Source organism: Papilio xuthus, unplaced genomic scaffold, assembly GCF_000836235.2.
Source record: "Papilio xuthus unplaced genomic scaffold, Pxut_1.1 DF825017.1, whole genome shotgun sequence".
NCBI lineage: Eukaryota > Metazoa > Arthropoda > Insecta > Lepidoptera > Papilionidae > Papilio > Papilio xuthus.
Genome location: NW_013533632.1, coordinates 2,920,175 through 2,944,998, shown reverse-complemented (window position 1 = coordinate 2,944,998; position 24,824 = coordinate 2,920,175). Strand labels below are relative to the sequence as shown.

The 24,824-nt window shown below is 32.2% G+C and overlaps 1 protein-coding gene across 2 annotated transcripts in view; it reads left to right on the top strand.

Moving 5' to 3' along the window:
• Positions 1-24,824, top strand: part of LOC106126293 (UNC93-like protein) — a 71,086-nt gene that overhangs the window by 32,585 nt on the left and 13,677 nt on the right. The window contains exon 2 of one of the 2 annotated variants that reach the window (XM_013323853.1): positions 4,303-4,390. The exons of the other annotated variant lie outside the window; for it this stretch is intronic. The gene's annotated coding sequence lies outside the window, so the exon portion shown is untranslated. The remainder of the gene's footprint in view (positions 1-4,302; positions 4,391-24,824) is intronic. 2 annotated transcript variants of the gene reach the window in all.

Genomic DNA, 24,824 nt, shown 5'->3' with positions numbered 1-24,824 from the left:
ATTCATTAACCGTGAGTTTCTGAGACCAAAATGTTGAAAATATATTCCGTTTTTTCAAAGGTAATGACAGGGATGACGATATGTTTTATACGGAGATTTTGGTATCAGAAACCAACGGTTACTCAATTCATTTTCGATTTGTTCACTAACATAATATTACTTATGAAATTACCTTTTAAAATGTATTAAACTTACTTGTTATGCATACATTTGTAAAGAGATTAATTTCAAACGTTAATGCTGTGGGCGGTAGTTAGCGAAATAACAGAACTAGTTTCTAGGCATTTTACAATGTAGATTATGTTACATAATATAAAATATATGTAATAAGCACTTGATAGAACATGAAGAAAAAGATAGCCTTATTGTTAGAACGTGACAAATTGCATTTCTCCAAGTTAAGCATTTACAAAATAACTTGATGTTGACAATTATCTCTGTTATCAGCATTATATACAATTGCTTATGTCATTTTATAAAATTGCTTAACGGAAGTAAATGTCAATTATGGTTACTTAATAGTGCAATCTCTTTTTTTTTTTAAATAAAAATATTAGCAGATTTTTTTTAAAAATTTACTATAATTTCTTTTACCATTCCAAATGAGCTCTAAGCTTGTGCTAGGATATGGTTTACGACAATAGTCGAATGGCGGGATTCGAACCCCCGACCTCGTGATCGGAAATCCGTACCCTTAACCATTAGGCTATTGACGCTTAATTTTTATTACTTTTAAATTCTTTATTTATATACTTTCGCACGTCTCTCATAAAACACATACAGATGTGCTTTTCTGAACTTCAACAAACATATGCACGCGTCACTGTTTCGCTTTCATTGAATATAGGAAGGAATGCATTGGTATTTTTACACAATAACATACTAACGATAAATGTTTTTAAAACACACTGAGTAAGGCCTCACTAACAAGGATACTCTGATGACACTTAAACACGTTACTAAAGACTAAATAATTAACATTTAGCTTCAAAAAGTAAAAAAAAAAGACATTGGTTATTTAAATTTAATAGCAGCGTTTGTAACTGCAATAAAAGTTATACTCGTATGATTTGATAAAATTAATTTCTTGGTAATATTATATTTTACGTTTTACTTATTAAGTGTTCGAATAACTTGAGAACCTTAATCGTTTTGTTCACAAACTGGTTTAAAAAAAGTATTTTTACAGTAAGTCTTGTATTTCACTTCACATATCTAAATTTCTCTCTCCCTATTCTTTTATTATAGATATTTGCTCATATTTATCTTGATAATCTTAGTGTTAATTCAACTTTGTTTTTTCACGATTTCAATTACGATTCTATTAATAATCAGTACATATTATTCCAACGTTTATATTTTTTCATTATTTAAAAATTATTATTATTAAGGAAGAACTCATGGAGACTAAAATGACTTCAATTACTTGAATCGTAGCAAACCGCTGATAACTACTAGATCAGTCTTAGTAGTAAATATCATCATCATCAACTCAGTATATGTCTCTACTGAGGGGCTCGGAGCCTATCCTAAGATAAGGCTGAATAGGCGTTAGTCAACCAGTACAGCCCAGTGCGGGTTGACTTCACACATATCTTTGAATTTCTTCTGACATTTGTGAAGATTGCATCACGTCTTTTTCCTACTTATTAAGAACATCGGATAAATGCACATATGTAAATTGTAATTCGAAAAACTCATTTGTAAATGGCGGGATTCGAACACAGGACCTGCAGATTGTAAGTCAAGTGCTTAACCCCTGAGCTACTGACGCTCCAGTAATAAATATATGTGGTTTACTAATCTAGTGTTGAGCTGGTACTAAGATGTTGCTCATTTGAACGGAAGTCAAGTATATAAATAACATATCTATTGCGTTTATTTAATCTGTTGGACTTGAGAAGCGGAACCGGCTATTGTCATAAATTGTACCCCGATGTTTTATCAGCGATGCATCGGGCGTTCATCACTCTTTTATTATTAACACGAGGTTTTCCGTAGTCGTTTCTTGCATATTATGTTGCGGCAACTCGGGGAAGCTAATGCTTATTATATCAAATAAACGCATAATAATCTACCTTTTTATAATTTGTAAAATATAATTAAATAATTTATACGTTAACGTATAGATGAATAAGGTTTATAATCATCTAACATATGGCGTTAGAAATATAAGAAAATTGAAATAAATTCTGTTTTTAGATAATGATAGGATCTATATTATCTATAACTTATTGAGATATATTTTTCTGTCCCATATATTAAAGTTACTGTAAAATGTACCACAACTTGGCAGTTGACAGTGTGACAGACTAAAAATACATTATTTCGTCTTTAAGTAAAGTTATTAAATGAAACTTAAGATTTATCTAAAAAAAAGTTTTTGTTTTATTGTTATATTTAATTTGATTTACTTGAACCGCCGTGAACACAGCTGCAACCTGAATCCATGGCAAAAGTTAATAAATTGCGAATCACGTCCCTACATAAATTGACTATAAGGAAATCAAACTTCGCAAGAACGCTAAAAGATAGACTAACAATGAATTTACAAATATATACAACACAATTGTGAATACATAAGTTTGGATAATGTAATCCTACGATTACTGAATTATAATAATGATTAATTACAAGAAAAAAGAAAGAAAAAAATATATCTTTCAATTTAACACAATAAAATATCATTCACTAAATCAAATTAGACATTTTCTTTTTGGAAACAAATTTTAAAAGCATACTTAAAATTATTGTTTAAATAATGATGTAAGTTTTGTCATACCTCGTATTTAAATCCGGTTTTAGTCCCTCTAACATTAAACTAAGTTTTAACCTTGAGAGAGCATCAATTATATCGTCCTGTAAGAGATTTACTAGATGTAGACAAAAAACGTAATTTGCTATGCGGATGTCGTTACCACTATCAAATTATTTTTATGCATCAAAGCAATTAATCATTACGTCGGGTAAATATTCGGAATATTCATAATATTATTAAGGGAATGGAATAGTCGCCTCTTCTCATATTCATGCTAAACTCATAAAAAATCACTGACTTGGTCTTTCTTAATCAATGTACATCACTAGCTGTTTTCCGTGACTTCTGGATTTGGGCGACTTCTTTAGACCGTAACCTATTCCTGTTCTAAATTTAAATTCATTGAGTCGCTATGGATTTAATATAAATCTATACATTTAAACATTCCCAATTGAAATAGATTAAAAATTTGAATATTAAATTACGTCATGTTGATTAATAATATACCACAACTTACACCCTCGTGTAGATCTAGTTTTAGTCGGTGTAAACATAATGTCATCATCATCATCAGCTCACTATACGTCCCCAACGAGGGGCTCGGAGCCTACCCTAAGTTAAGGGTGATTAGGCCATAGTCAACCACGCTGGCCAAGTGCGGGTTGGTTGACTTCACACATATTTCTTCTCAGATATGTGCAGGTTGCATCACGATGTTTTCCTTAATCGTAAGAACGTCGGATAAATGTACATATGTTAATCGGAAATCGAAAAACATATTGATACATGGCGGAATTCGAACCCAGGGCTTGCAGATTGCAAGTCAAGTGCTTGACCCCTGAGCCACCGACGCTCTCATAACATAATGTTATAATATGCATAAATTGTCAAGCCACGAAAAGGTTAGCTGTTTCATTGTGTAACAAATATATATCTATTGATCGAAAACATTTATTAAAGCGTTTACTTAGTTTAAAATACCAATAAAAGTAAACTCGTTTCATCTCATTTCGTATCAACATATTAATGACTTTTAAGAAATGTTTAAGGAAAATACTTTTGCATTTTTTCATTTGCGATAATCCCAAGTTAAAACGATTGGGTAGCGTCCTCGATTATAATTAACTTTAATTTTGAGTGTGGTTGTTTGACCACTTGATGTCTTTGGAATGTTACAATAATTACTTCATATTTTAACGTGGTACTAATACATAGATCTTAAGAAAATAATATCGCTATGCGCTACTATTTCATATCATTTTCATCAGTGGTTTTCAACCTGTTGGTAGCGAGATACAAATATATAAGGGGGTCGATTAGCGAATATCAGTTAAGTAGTTTTAATATGTTAACGTCCCTATTAAATCCGTTCACTATTATTTGGAGGGTCGCTAATTATTTTTTATATATTAAGCGGTCGAAAGGTTGACAAGCACTGAACTTGTAAAACTAGATATGGCTTTGTATTAGCTGTGCGTATTGCTGGGCGTGCTTGCGATGCTGTGCGTTGTAACGCCTCGCTCACGTGTCCGGTTTGATTGTAGCTACGGAGGGCTGGCCTGCCACTCGCCCGGACCCCGCTCCATTCCCGCGGGGACTCTTTGCCGATACTCCGCTAACGACAATCACGTAGTACGTATTACAATTGAATTTATTGAAACGTTTATTTTAAATTGTTAATTAATTTTATAGTATAAAAGAAATGTGAGTTTTTTTTAATTTATTCTGTGTAATTTATGGTGTTATGAATATTTAAACTTGATAATATAATATACTTATTGGTAGAGTGACGTAGCGAACGCAACTTGCGCGTGATCAGTTTTCATGCCTAGTAAGGAAATGTCAATCGCAAACTTTTTTATATCAACAACGAATGACTTTATGATATTAAATAGTTGTATGACCACTATCAACTTTTTATGATACCTCTATTATTAAATGGAACTGTGCAAGGACAGGGTTACATTTGTTTGGTTTTTTGGTGAAGTCACTTAAATAAGAAAATGTTTTGTAATTTTCATTAAATCGAGGATCTTATTTCAACTGAAATAACCTCATCCTGAAAGATTACTATTGAATTCTGTATAATTAATTTATATAATTCTTAAATAGTTAAAAACTTTTATATGCATAACTTTAAAAATGATTTAACCATGATTAGGCCACAGTCAATTACGTTGGCCAATTGCGAGTTAGTTGATTTCGCACAAATCTTTGAATTTCTTCAATCATTCCATTAATTAAAGCAAATTATCACTTAATATTTTTACTGCTAATTAAAACGATTAGGATGAAAAGATGATATAAAAGTATTAAGTTCAAATAACAGTACTAATATACACTTTTATGATACGTACGTGTTTTATGCAAATTGAATTCCAAATAAGATTGTTATAAAATAATCAAAAGAAAATACAAACTTAATAAGACATTTAAACTTATGGGAAATATATTGTAGTACATACAAATCTTACTAAATACATGAACCACAGTCTACTAGTAAACTGCGTTAGATGTATGAATGTTTGTTAACAAGTAACTCAAAACGGCTAAAGGGATTTAAATTAAATTTGGCACAAAGATAATTTATTCTGTGTTAAGTATTCCGCGCAAACAAAGTCGCAGGCAAAAATCAGTTTCATCATATCTTTGATATTATGTTGTCTTGACTATACAGACAGATAACAATCACTGTTTAGTCTAGCCTGGGAAAAAGCAATATTGTATTTCGCAAAGCAAATATCTTGCAGTACCAAATTAAATAGGAGTTCTGAAATGACATTACAATAGCGATTACATCAATGATTTAAACACCTACAAATTATACAATACAAAGCAAAATTTTATTATAATCATTATAACTTTAATTATAAAAATATATATGTATTGTAAATAATATTTCTAATCTCGACAATCAAAGGATTTTTAATTAAATGTATATTTCATAGTAGCTGTCGCCCGCTACACCGTGCGTGAAGAATTAAAAACACTTAATTAGTAGCCTATATGTATTCTTCCAAACTATGTTCTATATGTATGCCAAATTTCATCGACATCCATTCAGCCGTTCTGGAGATAACTTCTAACAGACATCCATCCATCTAAACATCTAAACATTCACATTTATAATATTAGTAAAATGTCTATGGTAAAAATGTTATAACAAACTACATATGTTTTTAAATTACTTTAATGCCTGCAACACAATGCAATATCGTTTCAGGATCAAAGCGAAGTTGGTAGAGAAACCATATTTACTTTTGTATTTGATTTTCGCTTCGTATTCGTGTCTCAGTGTTTACATTTCGCCTCGATTCCGGTTCGCTTTTGCGGTTGTGTACTACAGGTGTACAATACGAGGTCACGCTTTCTCTGGCGACAGCAACCTTGCGACAATTCGGTTTTTACGCTTCATTTCACACAAACTCCAGCAACTAATTGCGATTACATACAAGTTTTTTTTACTACCCAAAATTTACAATTCGATTTTTAGTTTTTGCTAGGTTGTTTATGGAGTCTTTAGGTGTAAAGATATATTTTAAGCAATTAACAGCAACTCCTCCAATCTCACTAATATTATAAAGCTAAAGTTTACATAGATGGATGAATAGATGTTTTTAGAAAGTATCTCCATAACGGCTGAACGGATCTCGCTGAAATGTGGCATAGTGTAGAACATAGTCTAAAAGAACACGTAGGCTACTAACTACGTTTTTTATTAATTTAGCTAGTATATAATATAAAAGCACAGAGGAACAACAGATTATAAAATGATTCAACTGTTTATTCTTATGGCTTGATATGATGTAAACAAACGGTAAAACTACGAGTTTATTTTTAACTTCATTAAATGTTTTTCTGTTTGTTTTCCACAAATACCTTCTACTATGTATATTTAATTTAAAAACCATCTTCAAAAGTTAAATTATATATTTAACAACATTTAATTAGACATTGTTGGCGCTGAAGCAATTTTAAGAATCGAAACAGGAAAATATTTTACACATTCCTCGTACCCGCAGGTTATTTAAAAAAACATACCACTTTTGCGAGTCGCACAAATAAGTGTTCTGTAAAAAAGATAATTTATTTTTATAACGACTTTGAAAATAACTAGTACATTCCGTAAATAATTAATATATTTAATTATTAAATAAAACAAAACATGCATTATTTCAATTTAAATAATCTTATTAATATTATAAATGCGATTGTTTAGATGGATGTTTGTTAGATGGTATCTCTAGAACGGCTCAATGGATCTTGGCGAAATTTGACACAGATGTAGGACATAGTCTACAACACATAGGCTACCTAGGTTTTTTAATTCGCATAAACATAGTTGGGCGACAGCTATTAGAATGTATTTTATTCTAACAGTGAAACTATTATGTTGATTAATTCGATGTAAGAAATTAAGAAATCCGGAACCATATTCATAGTTGAAAAGTTGTGCGGTTTTAGCAATAGAAATGACCGTTCATGACAGATATGGTGGTAATTTACATACGTAAATGTTAACATCCAGAAGAATAACTAAGACTTTTGTTTTATAAATATGACTATTATTATCATTTGTAGGTCAGATTGTCACGTGTCTTGTTTAATATTATGCATGTGATACGACTACTTAATTTTGCTGGGTTGTTATTTTTTTTTTAATCTTTGTTCCTAATTCGAATAACTGCTTACCACAGATATAATCTCGATGATATCATTTGTTATGGTTTTTATTACGTCATATTTCGATATTCTATAAACAACAACCTTTAAATACTTTAGATAGACCTATTCTTCTTCTTCTAGCTCTACAGCCCTTTGTGGGCCATGGCTTGGTCCAGCAACATTTTCCATCTCGGTCTATCTCTGGCCACGGACTTCCAGTTTGCTATGCCCACTTTTTATTGCGTCCTTATTAACGCCGTCTATCCATCGGAGCTTTGGTCTCCCTCGACTTCGACGACCTTCGGGATTACTCGCCATCACACTCTTAGGGACTCTGGCTTCATCCATCCGCTCTACGTGGCCGGCCCATCTAAGCCTGTTCAATTTGATGTGTCCCGTCACGTGCAGCTCCTGGTACAAGTCATAGAGCTCTTGGTTGTACCGGCTTCGCCATTGGTTGTCTTCGCACACGGCACTAAAAATACGCCTAAGGATTTCCCTATTAGATAGACCTATAGTGCTAACAAAATTATTATTAAGACTCTTAAAACTTTGGTAACAATTAACTTAGGTGATAAAATATTACAAACTCGATATTTGTTTTTATTAGACATTTATATTGCATTGTTTTGTTTATTTACTTCTAAAAAATGTTTAACAAACGTTTAAATTCCGTACATAAAAATGTATCTTTATCGTACTTACAATGTTATTGTATGGCCATAATTTTAATCTGTATATATATAAGAAAGTCGTGTTAGTTACACTATTTATAAGTCAAGAATGGCTTCACCGATATGGCTGAAAATTGGTGAGGAGGTAGCTTAGAGCCAGGAGACGGACGTAGGATACTATTTGTTCATTTTTTTTCGAATTTATGCCTTGAAGAGCTGCTTTTTATTTAACTTACTAATATTATAAATGCGAATGTTTAGATGGACGTGATGTGGATAAATGGATGGGTGTTTGAAGATATCTTTATAAAGGATAAACGGATCTCGATTAAATTTGCCATACGTATAGAATAGTCTGAAAGAACACATAGGCTACACTAATTAAGTTTTTTTTATATATCCATGCGGACGGAGTCGCAGGCGACAGCTAGTAATATTATGAATGCGAATGTTCACGTGGTTGGATGTATGGATCTCGCTGAATATTGGTATAGATGTAGAATACATAAGCTAAGACAACACACTAATTACGTTTTTAAATTCCGCGCGGACGGAGTTGCGGACGAGAATATCGTTTAAAAAAATCCGGGGTCATGCGGAAAAATAAAAGTTAATACTAAGAATCTTTAATAAAATAGGATTGGGAAAAATAAGGATTGATTACTTTTTTCTCAGCTACATTTCACTGCTTCATTAATCTATGACGTACTCATTGGCTTATATGCGTAAGTAAATCAAGTTAGGCATATACGATGGCGTATCAACTAGTTAGCCTCGACAATCTTTGTATATGTAATTCTCTTTTGTTTTGCCTATTTTGACGTGCGTTAGATCTTTCACTTCTTGTCCAGCATAAAAAAGGGTCTTGACAGACAGACGGATGGACAATAAAGTGATCCTATAAGGGTTCCGTTTTTATCCTTTCGAAGTACGGAACCCTAAAAATAATTGAACTTCATACTTATAAGTTATATGATTTACCAAAAACAAGACTGAACAATCTTCTTTTTGTACACAGTTTCAGTCCAGTGATTGAATCGGGTTACGACATTGGAAAAATGTAAACTGATATTATCTGACACAATGCATTCTATATAGTATAAATTACATTTTTCCAGTAGGAATCAAAATATGATCACTGGACTGGAATAATGTAAACTGGGCAGTTGTTATTCTAACCTCTGATTATTGGCTTCAATTGAAAGGTATATAGATGTATATTTAACATTAATGATTGTATTTTTTATAATATGTAAAAATGTATGAAGCATATAAAATAATGAAATGAATAATATTAATTTGAACAAGTAGGCCACGTCTGGTAAGAGTCTTGTTAACTGGCTAATTTATAAATATGTTATATGTTTTACGTTCACTCGATCGTATTCTTTGGTTATATAAATTGAAATCGACTTAGACGTTTCCGCATTATTGTATGCAGTCAGTTTAAAACACAAGTAAATACAATAATACTCAAGAAATAATCACACCGCTGTGATTACATAATGCTTATTTATTCAATTATGTATTCAAGTGTAGTAAAACATTTTTTTGGCGTTAGCAAATGCTAGAAAAATAAGTTTTTGTTATAATATTTAATTCAAGTTTCCTCAGAAAGACTTTCTATACTTACATTCGAGTATTTAACATCGACTGAAAAAAGTAAAGAATAGAAAGCGACTTACTTTTTTTTATTGGCACATTTTGATAACATGTAAAGTGCAGCTATTTGTATACAGATATCAGTTGCCGGGTGAAAAAATTTCGCCGTCATATAAAGGTTTCAAAAAACGATCAACGTATTATATTACACGCGATCTGGTTTTTTGTTAAACAGTTTCGAAACTCGTTGATGATGAAGGATATTTTGCCTTGTAAATGACTAGAGTGGCACAGTCACTCAACTACGACCTTGACCTCCCACAAAAATGGCCCCATTTTCTTACCATGCCAAGATTTAAGCCTGTGGTTTGGTTCTTCTCCTTTCCGCATATCTAGCTGTTTGTACAGACGTCACTTCGTCACTTTTTCCAAGAGCTGTCAGCGAGGTCTATTGCTTTTAACTCTAAGCTTATTAACCGAATTTCCACAGAGAATAAGAGGGATCTAATGTTTTTGTACATTAGTATCTACATGCTTTTGGACAGTGGAAATCCATCCTAAATCGAGTTTTAAAACGAGGTATTTTCTATAATCTTCTTAAATCTATTTTAATTGGGTGCTTTGTTATAGACTTCATGATTGAAAATTAGTAGACCTGTATTTTTCTTTCTTTGAATACAGACGAAGTCTCAGTCTGCAATAAAGATTTAGTTAATGGCTTAGTATTATGCGAAATTTGTGACTTATCTAGTATAGATATATTGATGGTGAATTCCCTTATCTTACTTTTATTGTGAATTGAGTTAACTATAATATTTACGAATTTATTTTATTTCCTTAAGTCAGATTACACTTTACCTGTCACTGGCCATTGATTTTATTTTTAATTCCAACACTTTGAAGAAAACAGAAGACTATTCTATTAAATATAACGAAGTAAAAATTAATACAATGTTAAAATAGACTATTCTATAACAATAATTTGAATAACATCGATCAAGGTTTATCCGCTAAATTTTAATTATCGTGAAGAAACTTTATTTTATACATACGAAATATTTAACCTTCAATATTAAATGATATTAGGAAATAATGTTTTAACGATGATTGAGAATGGAGGACATTCTTTAAAATTAGCAATATTTCCTAGAAAAATTCGTAAGAATGTGGGCTTTACTAACAACAATTTATTGTATACAAAACAAACAACACTGCAGTTTTACTTGATGTTTTATTTGTTAAATTCCTAAAATATCATACGCTAAGTGCCTTTGTACACAAGACAACGTAAATCTTCATAACCCAGCGAGTTTAGTCGCTAAGCGACTTACGCAATGTTATATAGGTTCGTAAACGACTACGTTCCACTACGACCTTCAAGAAGCGAGCTTATCACCTTTTCAAAGGCCGGCAACGCATCTGCGGTTCATCTGGTATTGCTGACGTCCATAGGCGTCGTTGAACACTTCGGTGTTCCCGCTGCTCGTTTGCCCCCTTCTGTTATGAAAAAAAAATAACGTGCGTCGCCGACATTTCTCTATCAGACAGTCGTTCGTAACCTGTTCGTTCGTCATGAGAAAAATTCAATCAATTTTCAAAATGGCGGAGCAAATCTAAACAAATGACATGTGATCGTTGTACCTGTTCTCAACGAATAGACGACTCAAGTCGACGATTCAAAGTTGAGTATCCGGAACGCGCGAAACGCGATTTTGGCGCCGCAACCATACATTTTTAGTTTCGAAGATTTACATTGCTTTAAGTAGGAAGTGTTAACCTGTTGTCTACGACTCTGTCGCGTGGTGTTAAATAAAATAGGCGCAGTTTTGCCACATCTCTCATTCCTCTTCCACATTCATTTCAACGTAGTCGCATAATAAATCTTTAATGCTGGAGATGTGTGCGCTAATACTTACCTTCGCAAGGCTGGCTGCATACCATAAAGTGCCGCAACATCTATTGAAAGGAGACCCTACGACCTCTTCACCTTTGCACCTAGTACAAGGTGTACTGACTGCATGCTTCGACACTAACATCATCTTTGTTTTTGAATTTATGGACATTATTATATAAATTCTTAGTATAAGATGTGTCTATGTATTGGGAAATATATACTTCGCGAATATGATGTATATTTGCTTTACTTATAACAAAAAAGCAATTGCAAAAATATTTGTCTGTCAGGTTCGCAAGGCCGAGTTTGTACCGGGTATTCTCCGGAACGATGTTATTGATTTTGATGGGACATTGACGGGAAGGTAGATGATGCATATAGGTTGGTTTTTCTGCAAGTATGTACTGAACATGTTGTCTTATTCATTCATTAAATCATGTACATTTTTGCAAAAGCTTTAACGCGTCAGGATTATTGACATAAGGAAGTCTGCTCTCAGCAGGCTATTTAGCTTTTTTACATATATTTTTTTAAACTTAACGTCTGTATGTGTTGATAAAGCTTTTAACACTTTAAGTCGTGCGAACGCTTTACGTGTTCAACATGATATGGCTTATAGCCAATGCATGCGGTTGATTATCGGCCACAGATTATCACGACACTGCTAACTGACAGGCGCTGTCAATTCCACTTGACAAGACAAAATGCTTGATTGGTTACTAACGCGGTAAAGGAAGTCAATGACCTTTCACATACAATAGATTCCTTTATGTTGTAGATAGGTAAAAATAGGATTAAACATTTGAATAAAGAACTAAAAATGGATGGATGGATGTTAGAAGCTATCTCCAGAACTTTTTTGCAAAAATTTGGCATAGATGTAGAACGCAGCCTGGAAGAACACAAAGGTTACTTATTTATTTGATTTTAATTCTGCGCAGACACAAATCATTGCACGTTAATTACCTTAAATATTTAATTTTTTGTTGTTGTTTTTTTAAGTTATAAAAGAAGATGTGACGACAGCATGCCATTAAACAATATTAAATCATATTGCAAATGGTAATTCACCTAACAAAAAAATAAATTACAAGTTCTCAGAATCTTATAGATAAAGGTCATTAAGGCGCGACTGTTACTTATATCTATAATCTTATCGACGGATAATAATAACGAAGAATGTAAACAAGTATTTTTCAGACATAGATAATTGTTTTTTTTATTTATCCTTCCTTGGAAATGGACAGACGGGAACTATTCAAAATTACTAAAAAAAATTTTGTACAGAATCGTATGAACTTTCCTTCGATATTCAGTTCAAATAGTATTATTAATTGAAAATGGAATTAAATTATGACCAATATAAGTTTCATTGCGTTTGTCAACTCCCAGTCAGTGGATCTAATATATTCACGGGCCATTAGTATTTCTAAATAAAGCAGCGTCCAAGATTACTCAATATAGAACATGGTTGTTCTTAAAGGCGTTGGAAATCGCCGCGTCACGTCTGGAATTCGCTTTAAAATAAAGCACTCACATAGCATTGTTGAAGGTCAACGTGCAATAGTTGCATTTAATTTCAACACAAATGCAGTAAGTAGTGCTCGACGCATAATTTGTGATTGGAGACATTGGCCGGAGGCGCGGCGCTATGATAAAAACAAAATGAGTAAGCCGCGCTAAATGACAGGTTTGTAATGGTCACAACGTCATGAATGTTTATTTAAGGTTAACATTAGTATGATGTTAATGTGTAATATATGACGTAGACAGAATAATACCTTGAAATTAATCACAATACGTACAGAGAACATAATTGTGGGAATAATTTGTGATTGAATTACAGTAGTCGCTGTTGGTTTCTGAGATTATAATCTCTGTATAAACATATCGTCATCCTTGTCATTATCTTTGACATAACAGAGATAACGATATGTTTTAAACGGACGATCTCGGAAACTTACTGTGTACAATGTTACAGAAAAGTTAACCTAATATTGCTTTCTTTCTTTAAACTACAAGTTATTAATCGTTAAGTTACATTAAAAATAATACAAACAGCCACTAAACTTGACCGCACCTCCGGTATGAAATAACAAAAAAAACACAGACGTATTCAGAAAATTCACCTTTTTGAAGTCCTTTTTCATCATCTACGCTACTACATTTCTTTTGTATCGATTAAAAAAAACTTTCTTTGAATATAACTGAAATTGAATAAATACAAGCCAAGAATTCTAAAATTTATAACGATATTTGTAGCAAATTTTGTAATAAATGTATTTTTATCAGAATATGAAATGCGTCTAAATCACGAAGGTCGACTGATGATAACGTGTTACGAATTAACTGTTTTTTTGCTTCCGATAATTAACATGTAAATATAACATCTTTAAATATAAATTTAAGGTACACAGGAAATATCGATCTAAATAAAAATACCAGTGATGTGCTAGTAGGTTAACGGTTAAAAAAATAACTTTGGGATTTAGTTAAGGAAACGAAAAAAATCGTAGCATTGTAATGTTACACAGATCTATATATATATATATATATAAAACTCAATTGCTGTTCGTTAGTCTCGCTAAAACATGGGAACAGCTAAACGGAATTATCTTATCTTCGTCTTGAAAAGTTCGTGGAGGTCTAGGAAAGGTTTAAAAGGTGAGAAAAATGTCGAATAATTGCCGGGAAAATGCTTTAGGAACCTTTTTTTTATCACGTGCTGACGGAGTCGCGGGCGACAGCTAATATAAGTTATTTATTTATATCTGCATAATAATTTCTATTCTAAATGCGATGGTTTGACGTACGTTTAAAATATGTACGTTACTAGAATAAATTTACATGAATCGATAGGCCGAAAGGAAAATCCGTTTTTAACCTGTGCCACAGCGCAGAGTTGAACCCTTACTTATATTTGTATTGTTACGCCAGCTTTGCAACATTGCAATTCATGTTGCGTACTCGTTTTAAAAGGGAAAATTCAACGTCTACCCTAGACATCACGATACTATAAACATTCAAGACAATGCAAACTATTTTCGCGTATTGTCCAGTCATTAATGTTGGATTAGTTTCTAATTTAAATAGCAGTAACTTTGTGTACACATAGCTGGATAGTTTGATTATCTATAATCAAATTCTTTATATGTTTAAGAGCATCGGTGGCTCAGGGGTCAATTACTTTACTTACAATCTGTAGGTCCTGGGTCCGAATCCCGCCATGTACCAATGCGTTTTTCGATTTCTGATTTACATATGTACATTTATCCGACGTTCTTACGGTGAAGGAAAACATCGTGATGCAACCTGCACATATCTGAGAAGTAATTCAAAGATATGTGTGAAGTCAACCAACCCGCACTTGGCCAGCGTGGTTGACTATGGCCTAATCATCCTTAACTTAGGGTAGGCTCAGAGCCCCTCGGTGGGGACGCATAGTGAGCTTATGACGATGATGTATTTTTAAGACAAAAATCTCCGCTTAAAACATTGTTATCTCTGTTTTGTCAAAGATAATGACAGGGATGACGATATGTTTTATACAGAGATTTTGATTTCAGAAACCAACGCTTAGTCAGGGACTTTGAATGATGACGTAGGTGCACTACTGGCCTTATGTATGTATGTAGAAATCTAAAAATATAAGTATAAAAAATACTATGGTATAAATAAACAAGGAAGATGACAAAAAAGTTACTCTAACAAATGAAAATTAACTCAATGATTACTACTTATTACTTACTAATTTAAGATATTAACTAAAAATAAGACTTTGACTGCGTAAACAGATTAAAAATGGTCCTACAATGGCCCTCAAATGTAATACGCGAAAGTTTCACGAACTTAACATTGAGCTTTTGAATTGAGAGACGGGATCACATCAATTGCATTAATTGCTATCAATTGTATTGCCACTTAATGAACGGAAACTTATATCTGTAATCTTATTTATCCTAATAAGAAAGGATCCCTAAATATCATCATCATCATCATCAGCTCACTATATGTCCCCACCCAGGGGCTCAGAGCCTACCCTAACTTAAGAGTGACTAGGCCATAGTCAACCACGCTAGCCAAGTGCGGTTTGGTTGACTAAATATCACTTATACCTAAATAAAAAACATACCTGACTTTAGAAATTTCCTACGTTAAGTTATTGATAAATATTCACTTACATTTACCAATGCCAAATCTTTCACTTAGAAGCAATTTTTTAGTAAACAAAGAGTTTCTACTACCGTGAATTGCATTTGTTTTTACAAAATTAATCGCAGTGTGTTCACATTTAAATGTCCTAATACATAATTACATACACACAAAAACATACACACACCTTTACACACACTCACACACACACACACTCACACTTACACACACTATAATTGTTAATTCATAAATTAGTTGTTTTTCTACACAAGCAAATATTAAATTTACATGTAAGGGAAGTCCTTTGCTCCTTAAGTACAGGTCTTCCTAGTTAAGGAGCTAAGGCAACATTGAATTTTGATTTTTTTGTGAATAACAACAAAGATTTTTTCATTTTTCATTTTTTCATAATTAAATCGTCAACACTTAAATTTGATCCATTGGAGATTCTTACGTAAAATCGATTCCGATGTTATATCGATTTTATAAAATATCGTGCAAAAACCGACGATGCCTGCAAGTAACTTAATCTTCTAAGAATATCTCGACTGCGCTCTAGTCTTGACGCAAACAAGTAAAACAAGTCGGCTCGTTGAATGGCCGTTTATAAAAAGATCGCTAAAGAAAGTAAACGACGTAAATAGATTGAGTGTAACTTCGCTAAGTAAAATTGTTGATTAGTTAAAAACAAACTTATGTTTTATAAAACCATCTTAAAATATTCAAATTATTCCATCATCAGTTCACTATACGTCCACCCGAGAGGCTCGGAGCCTAACCTAAAGTAAGGGTGACAATAAAAATTACTGCTACTTCAAACTTTGAGCCAATAATATAAATTTTCAAATGAAATTTTAACGCCAAAGTTCAACTAAAATTGTAGGCCAAATTCAATTTAAATCATCTATTACTCTGATATAAATCGTTATGAATAGATTTTAGGGTTCCGTAACTCATAGGAATAAACGGTACCCTTAAAGGATCACTTTGTTGTCCGTCCGTCTGTCTGTAAAGACCCTTTTTTAAATTAGAATAGATATATTTTATCATAGATATTTATACAATAAAATCTTGATAGACAATTGATAACGTACTGCAAATATTTATTTCATGTAAACAATGTTATATATGTTAACAAAACATGACTGACGTGTGAGCGAAAGGAACTGATTAATGAACTTGTCATGAAACAAGGAAATGACGCATCACTAATACAGTAATTAACTTTATGTTTCAAACTAAAGTCTAACTATTGTCATTTCTATACTTAAACTCGTTAAAGTTTTAAAATAAATCTGTAAAAACGCTTATTTTCTTTTAACTTCATATATTTTAGGAATTAATAGTTTAATTAGAAAGGGAGATAAGTACACTTTAAGTACGTATAATAAGTAATAGGACGACAAAGTAAGCAATAGGAGTGACATAATTATTTATAAAACATTCATGTCACGATGTATGTTCGCGATAAACTCCGAAACTACTGAACCAATTCCTATCAAATTTTGTAAGCATCTGTATTTTGATCCAACTTGGGAAAGAGGTTAGTTTTATCACAATTATTGATTATTTTAATTCCGCGCGGACGGAACCTCGGGCGACAGCTAGTACAGTGTCAGTACCATAGCTAAATTATTGCTTGTAGCCAAACTAATATTATAGTATCCGTTAATTATGTAGTAATTTGAAATTTAAGATTTAATTTCATTAACTGCACAGTTTTATGTTGTTTTATTTAAGGCTTATAGGTGTTTAAACGTATATTTTTAATTGTTCATTTTACACTTTTGGTGTTATACTTAGCAATTGAGTGTCGTAAAGACTGTTCGACTACTACTACGCGCGTGTTCTATCGTTTACGAATGCTTGTAGGTCGATAAACAATGTAATCTATTAGCCTTCTAGTCATCGTGTGAATTATTACACAAAAAATTATGAGTTACATACATGGAAATTTAATAATTATAAATATGAGCTCATTTTTATCCATTGCCTGTTAAATTGAATTAGTTGGTTGCTTATTAGCATTTTAGGTCACTAAAGACACATCAAGATTTTAGCATATGTTCTACAACGTCAATTAATTTTGATGTTACCATAAATTCGGTTAGCTGTCAAGGTTTTTCCCCTTGATAATTAAGCAATATGGCTCTTTTATGTTTTTATTTACACAAATATTTTTATAGTTTTTTTCGAAGATTTACTTGTTTATAAAACAGACATCTAAAAAAACAAGTTTTTCAAACGTTTACTATCATTTTAAATACATAAAAAATATTTATTTTTGGTGATAATATTTTTAAGTTATATCTAAGTATCTACTTGAAATACTTATCACAATATTTACATAAAGATATTTTGTCAATCCCTTTATTTAATGTTTAAGTCCGTGCACAGGTTTTCTTTTTGTTGTATTATGACTTGTTTTGATGAATTGGTTAAATTGTTAAACTGCGCATTTCCTTTTTTCCTTCTAATGTTTCCAAAAATATGTTTTGCGACTGGAAAAAAGATCGGGACTCCGTCCGCGTGGATTTAATTAAAAAACTTTATTAGTATGTTATGTGTTCTTCCTGACTGTGTTCTACGTGTATACTGATTTCAGCCAGATTCATGAAACTGTTCTGGAGATACCTTCAAATAAACATTCATCTATCCATCCAAACATTCCCATTTATAATATTAGTAAGTTATTCCAGGATCTAACACGAATAACATTAGTATTTGTGCTCCGCGGTTATAGTATACCCAAAATCTCATACTTATTTTGACATAATTGTTGATGACGATACAAAGGCGCTCGTTGCAAATACTCGTGCTAGGTCCACTGTAACAACTTCCTTGACGAGACTTGACAAGTTGCAACAATTTGCGTGTGAACGATACTAATAAGAGCAGGGTTTAGGGTTGACATTGAGTGATTGCGCGCTTTGTTCTGTAAAGTTTGTGTTCATACGATGGTATTAAATGACCTCGTTAACGCCCCTCTCGGGTGCACATGTGCTGGGATCAACGACATGATCAAGAAACCGACTTTGTCCTGATCAACCGCCACATATCAGATTAAAGTGGTTGGAACCAGCTTCAGCCGGTGGATTAATTGCAATGAGGAATTAAAGATAGCATGATGTGTTTGATAAAGTTATTTTAGATTCCGCGCTGTTAGCGTGCCTGGTGCCTCGGCCCGTTACTGTCGCCAAGCTTTTGAATACTAACGCTGAAACACCTTAAGCGCATGCAAAGTACATTCAGTTTGTAAGACCAACAGATTAAGACAAACAGTAGTCGTGATTTTCGTGTATATCTTTTTAACTAACACAAACTTGTTTGATGGAACGGTAAACGAGACTTAAGTAAGCCGCTGCCTGTTCTTAGATAGGAATTACGGTTCTCTTAAGATCATATGCAAACGGAATGTTAAGAAGGTAAATTTGTTTCGTCTTTTTGATATCGATCTTGATTGTTAGAAAGCTCGTTTGAACGGTTTTTTTTCTTTGCCAATGAATTCAGATCGCGCCGGCGCGCCTGCATAGGAATGTAGGACTTATTTATTATTGTATATTTATCTTAACTTGAAGCAGGAAATCATTTCAATAAATAGGCGTCCGCGATCAGACCGGTTAATGCCGTCTTGAATGGATCCGTTAATTCTGTGAATGCAAGAATAAAATGTTCGCCATCTCATTCCGTAAATGTTCTACAAATACTTTGTGTATAGATTAATTAATTTTAATTATATAAATTCCAAAGCGTTCAGTAAAATTTCGAATATTTACTAAATTCGGAGCGCTAAAAGAATTTACAAAAAAAAAAACATTAATCACATGTAACAAAAAAAAGGAACAATCGCAAAATCGAGACAAAAAACTTACAATTCTCTGCGAACAACAATTAAATAACGCTTCCCAGAATAGTTGTACGTAATTATCTAAACAATTTAGATGAAGGCATTGAGATGCTGTCACGGGTGATGTTTGTTTTTAAGTTTTTCTGTTCTCTTTATATATGAAGGAATTAATAAAAATGTATTCGCGTGACGAATTTAATTGTTGAACGATCGCGTTGATAATTTTTCCGTGACTAAATCGCAACTTTAACATCTCGACCCTCGATTGAGAGTTTTATTGTCACAAATTATTGATACTTATTATCCCTGGCCCAGATGTAGTCGCATGTACCTTCAGGCTATCTTACTAATATTATAAATGCGAATGTTTAGATGGATGTTTGTTTGAAGGTATCTTCAGAACGGTTGAACGGCTCTCGATGAATTTTGGCATACATACAGAACAGAGTCGCGGGCGACCGCTTGTTATGAGTAAATTTAATAAAGTAATGTATTATAAAATGTACTTCAAAATAATTTAGCCTCAATGAACTTTATTTTTGCTTATACATTGACTGACTTTTAGGTACTAAGTTCCATATCTTTGAGAACAAAAACTTAATTAGTAACTGTTTTTGTTACCTATTTCGGCATTTAATTGTTAATAAAACAATATTCTTGTTACGTTTAAAATCTTTATTGAAACGAAGATATGATGAAGAAAAAAATATATTATTCAACATGAATTTGCTATGTTAAAAACATCCGTTTTATTCATAGTTTTTTTCGCTTTTATAGCTATTTATCATCGGCAATTTAGATGTTTTCGTGTTTTCTTTGTTAAGATAATTTATTTCTAGCGAGTTCTGTTTCTGTTGGATTATTGTTTACATAAAAACAATGTTTTATGTCGTTTAAAACGATTTATGATGAATTAATTAATATTTTGTATAGAAAATAAAATCATTAGAATTATCAAGTACGCAGTTTTAAATTGCGAAGGTTAGAATACTTGGCCGAAAATTAAAATTTCTCTGAAGCTTAAGTTCAATTTACTGAAGCACGTCTCTATAATTAAGAGAGTAATTTTGAATTGGCCATTGAGATTCGTATTTGATACAGTCCTGCAAACAAGCGACTGTCGAAACATAACATAGACCATTGAACTGTACACTTCTCTACCCGAATGTACTTATCGTTTGTTACATATTATCATTAGTACCTGGGTAACCGAGCTTTGCTCGGTATTTTTTTTTAAATTGTGTTTTTTGGAAATTATATTTAAGTACGAATTACTAATAAAATGATGAAATATGAATAATATTTTTCGATATTACCGATAGAAAAAGTTAAGTTTATGTTTAAGTTGATTATCGATAAAACACAAATAAAATGACATTTTCCAAAAATGATTCCTAGCTAGATCGATTTATCGCCCCCGAAACCACCTATATACTAAATTTTATGAAAATCGTTGGAGCCGATTCTGAGATTCCAATTATATATATACCTACAAGAATTGCTCATTTAAAGATATAAGATTTTGTAACTTTGTTGACGACCTGACGTCATCAAAATCAACAGAAAAATATACGTAATTCTTGGTCATCTGTCTTAATAATTACCTTAATACTGGTTACGTGTTTTATACGTATGCAATCAAATGCTAAGTGCATAGTTAGCAGAACAAATAAATTTAATGATTGATTATTAAGTGCAAATTGTAATTTATAACAATAATACCTTATTCTATTGTCCTCTAAATAAACAATAAAGTTCTAACTAGCTCATCATATTAGCGTACTACTTATTTATGTATAGAAACATCAAATTATCTTCGTCCACGTCTCGCTAACTTTATATCAACATACAGTGTCATTCTTGTCTGTATAGTTAGTTGAATTGTTATATATTATATCGTCATATTATGTAGATGTTTGAACTATTGTGAATATAAATTATTTAGTACCACTTCACACATCGAGAGTAAATATTAATAAAGAACAACATTGATAAACTTTGCTTATATAAATAAACTATTTACTTAACACTGGAATATTTGCTAAGAACAGGATTTTGATATTTGTTACGTAACTAGCTGAAGTTCGCGACTTCAAGAGGAATTAAAAAAAGTGTAATTAGCCTATGTCTTTATCTAGAATACTCTCTACATCCATGACAAATTTCATCCAGATCCGTTCTGTAGTTCTGGAGATACCTTCTATCAAACATCCATCCATCCATTCCTCTTTCGTATTTATATTAGTAAGATTCTGACGGATGTTTAAATTTTTATTTTAATCTACAAAATATGTTTATATCCCAAATATACACTAAACATTGAAAATAAATATATATTTTGTTTTCTGATTTAAATGTTTTTTATGATTTCCTGGATGTGTTATTTTTTTTAGTAAGAAAAACGTGTGACATACAGAATAGCAATGTAATAAAAATCGGTCAAGAGGAAAGATGTACGAATACAAACATATTGGTCGAGTTGACGTCCTTGTTGCGACCAGTTTATTTTTACTGAACAATGATCATGTACAAGTGACGTTCCAAGAATTAATAACTAACTGATAACTACATTTTGTATATAGAAATATGTTAAATAACTTTTCCATACTATTATAAAAAAAAGCAGACAAAATGCTGACCCGATTTACCATATTTTATCAACCTAAAACCTTACAAATGTAAGTTTTAGAAATCGTAAATAATTTTTTTTATATCTACGCAAACTGGAAACATTGTCTGTTGTTTAGTTGTGATTTTTTTGTCTATTTCTTACTGTTAATTGGGCATCTATTAAAACTTAATACTAATCCCTATCTTCGACGGAACAGAGATAAAAATATTTCGCATGCACGTGTAAATAATAGGCATGTATGTTAAAAATCTATGTCCTAGATGTTGTTTGGGATTATTCAGGTCAATAGAATTTTACTGACCCAGTCTTAGAATATAACGGCGCGATAGACCTAGACTAACAAAGTCGTACATATTCTAAACTTATCTTTTAGATATATTTAATATTTAAGGAGTGCATTAATTAATTAATAACTAATTTAATTGCACACTTATTTTTTTTATGTAGACTAAGCATATGTTAAGATAAGGTAGTATTTTTATCAATTTTGACAAGCAACATTTTTTTATTAAAATAATCCTATATTATTTTATATGTATGTCTGTCGATGTATGAGCCACCTATTTTCTTTAACCCTAGCCTAGAGTTTCAATTTTGATACCAATATTTAAACAGAATGTTCACATTACTATTAGTTTTTTTTTAGGTTGGCTGTACCTATTTTACTGTTGTATAATATTCTTTCCAACGAAATTAAAAAAAATCATTATTGTTTTATTTTATCAAGCAAACACATTATAATATTAAAAATAAATCACTTTCGTATTTAAATCAGGCTACTAAGGGTTAATTTCTTATAAGTAATGGTAGTTGTTATTTAAATATTTGGAGACGAAAATCATGACTAATTCACAGTGGCATATACAATCTGTATTTTATCAAATTCCTTTAAGATTACGATAATCTATATTCCCCTTTAAGTCTGCTAATTTATCTTTACTGTAACAAGCGATTCTTGAATTTGACTTGCTGTAAATGTTTTGATTATGCGAATCATGGTTTGCCTCGTATTGCAACCTGTCAAACTTTATTACACCAATTTGGTTCTTATCACAAAAGTCGTTAAACATGTGACGCACGCGACCTTAAATCGTTTGAAATGATTTAATCACATGTAAAACGTGTAAGAAATGGTTTATTTCAAAGTTAATTTTTAAGATTATTTAGATCTTATCTTACTAATATTATAAATACGAATGTTTCATCATCAGCTCACTATACGTCCCCACCGAGGGGCTCGGAGCCTACCCTAAGTTAAGGATGATTAGGCCATAGTCAACCACGCTGGCCAAGTGCGGGTTGGTGGACTTCACACATATCTTTGAATTTCTTCTCAGATATGTGCAGGTTACATTACGACCTTTTCCTTCACCGTAAGAACGTCGGATAAATGTACATATGTAAATCGGAAATCGAAAAACACATTGGTACATGGCGGGATTCGAACCCAGGACCTGCAGATTGCAAGTCAAGTGCTTGACCACTGAGCCACCGACGCTCTACGAATGTTTAGATGGATGGATTAATCTTTGAAGGTATCTCCAGAACCACGGAACGGATTTCGATGAAATTAGGCATACGTTTAGAACATTGCCTGGAGGAACACATAGACTATTTATGGTTTTTTTTTCAATTCAGCTCGGACTGAGTCGCGGGCGACAGTTAGTATATAAACAAGTATAAAAGGTGTTAAAGTAATGATATCAAATATTGATAAATGTTTTTGTATGCAATTAGCGAGAAATACAAGACATAGCTAATTCAATACAACTTAATATAATATCAAGAACAAATGTAAACAAACAACGTGTATTAGGAACCTTGGCATTTACATAGACAAGTAAACTGCGCTTCGACAATATATTTGGACAAAAAAACGAGAAAATATTTAAAAATACTTGTATATATAAACGCATAAGGATGTTTACTTAAAACTGATATTCTTTGAAGTTTAAAAATTCATTATTTCTTAGAAAAATGTTGATGGCTACAAAGTTAGAGGAAGACCAAAAAAAGTACGGAATAATTGTGTTAAATAAGATATGTGTGGGAAGGGGGTAGATTCGGATATAACGGCTGATAGAGATGTATGGAGAAGTACATACTGTGCCAACGCTCAATAGGGATAAGGGCAGGTTGATGATGATTATTATTTCTTAGAAAAATAAAGCTGGTTTTATGTTTGCGTGTAAACATTATACCATTTTCTTTGCTAGACGAATACAGTAACAAATTACGTATTTCCAAGTCCATTGCATTTATTCCAAGTCTTCCAATTGTTTTATAATATTACAATATAATAAAGTAAATATACAAACTACAATTTCACGAATTTTACCTTATTTCTAGAAAAAATATAGGATTTTTTTTATATCATAAGGTGGCAAACGAGCGAGCGGGCTGAAATAGCGTAGTGACCGTTGCTCATAGACATACGCAATTGCATATGCGTTGCCTATATTTATTCGACGGAGGAGAGGGTGCATAGAAAACATTTCCATGCATCCTGTCTTCCGGAAAGTCCATTACCACTTCCCATACATTCCTTATAAGAAAGAGGGAAGGGAAAGAGGACTAAATTGGGCCTCCGGGACGCAAAT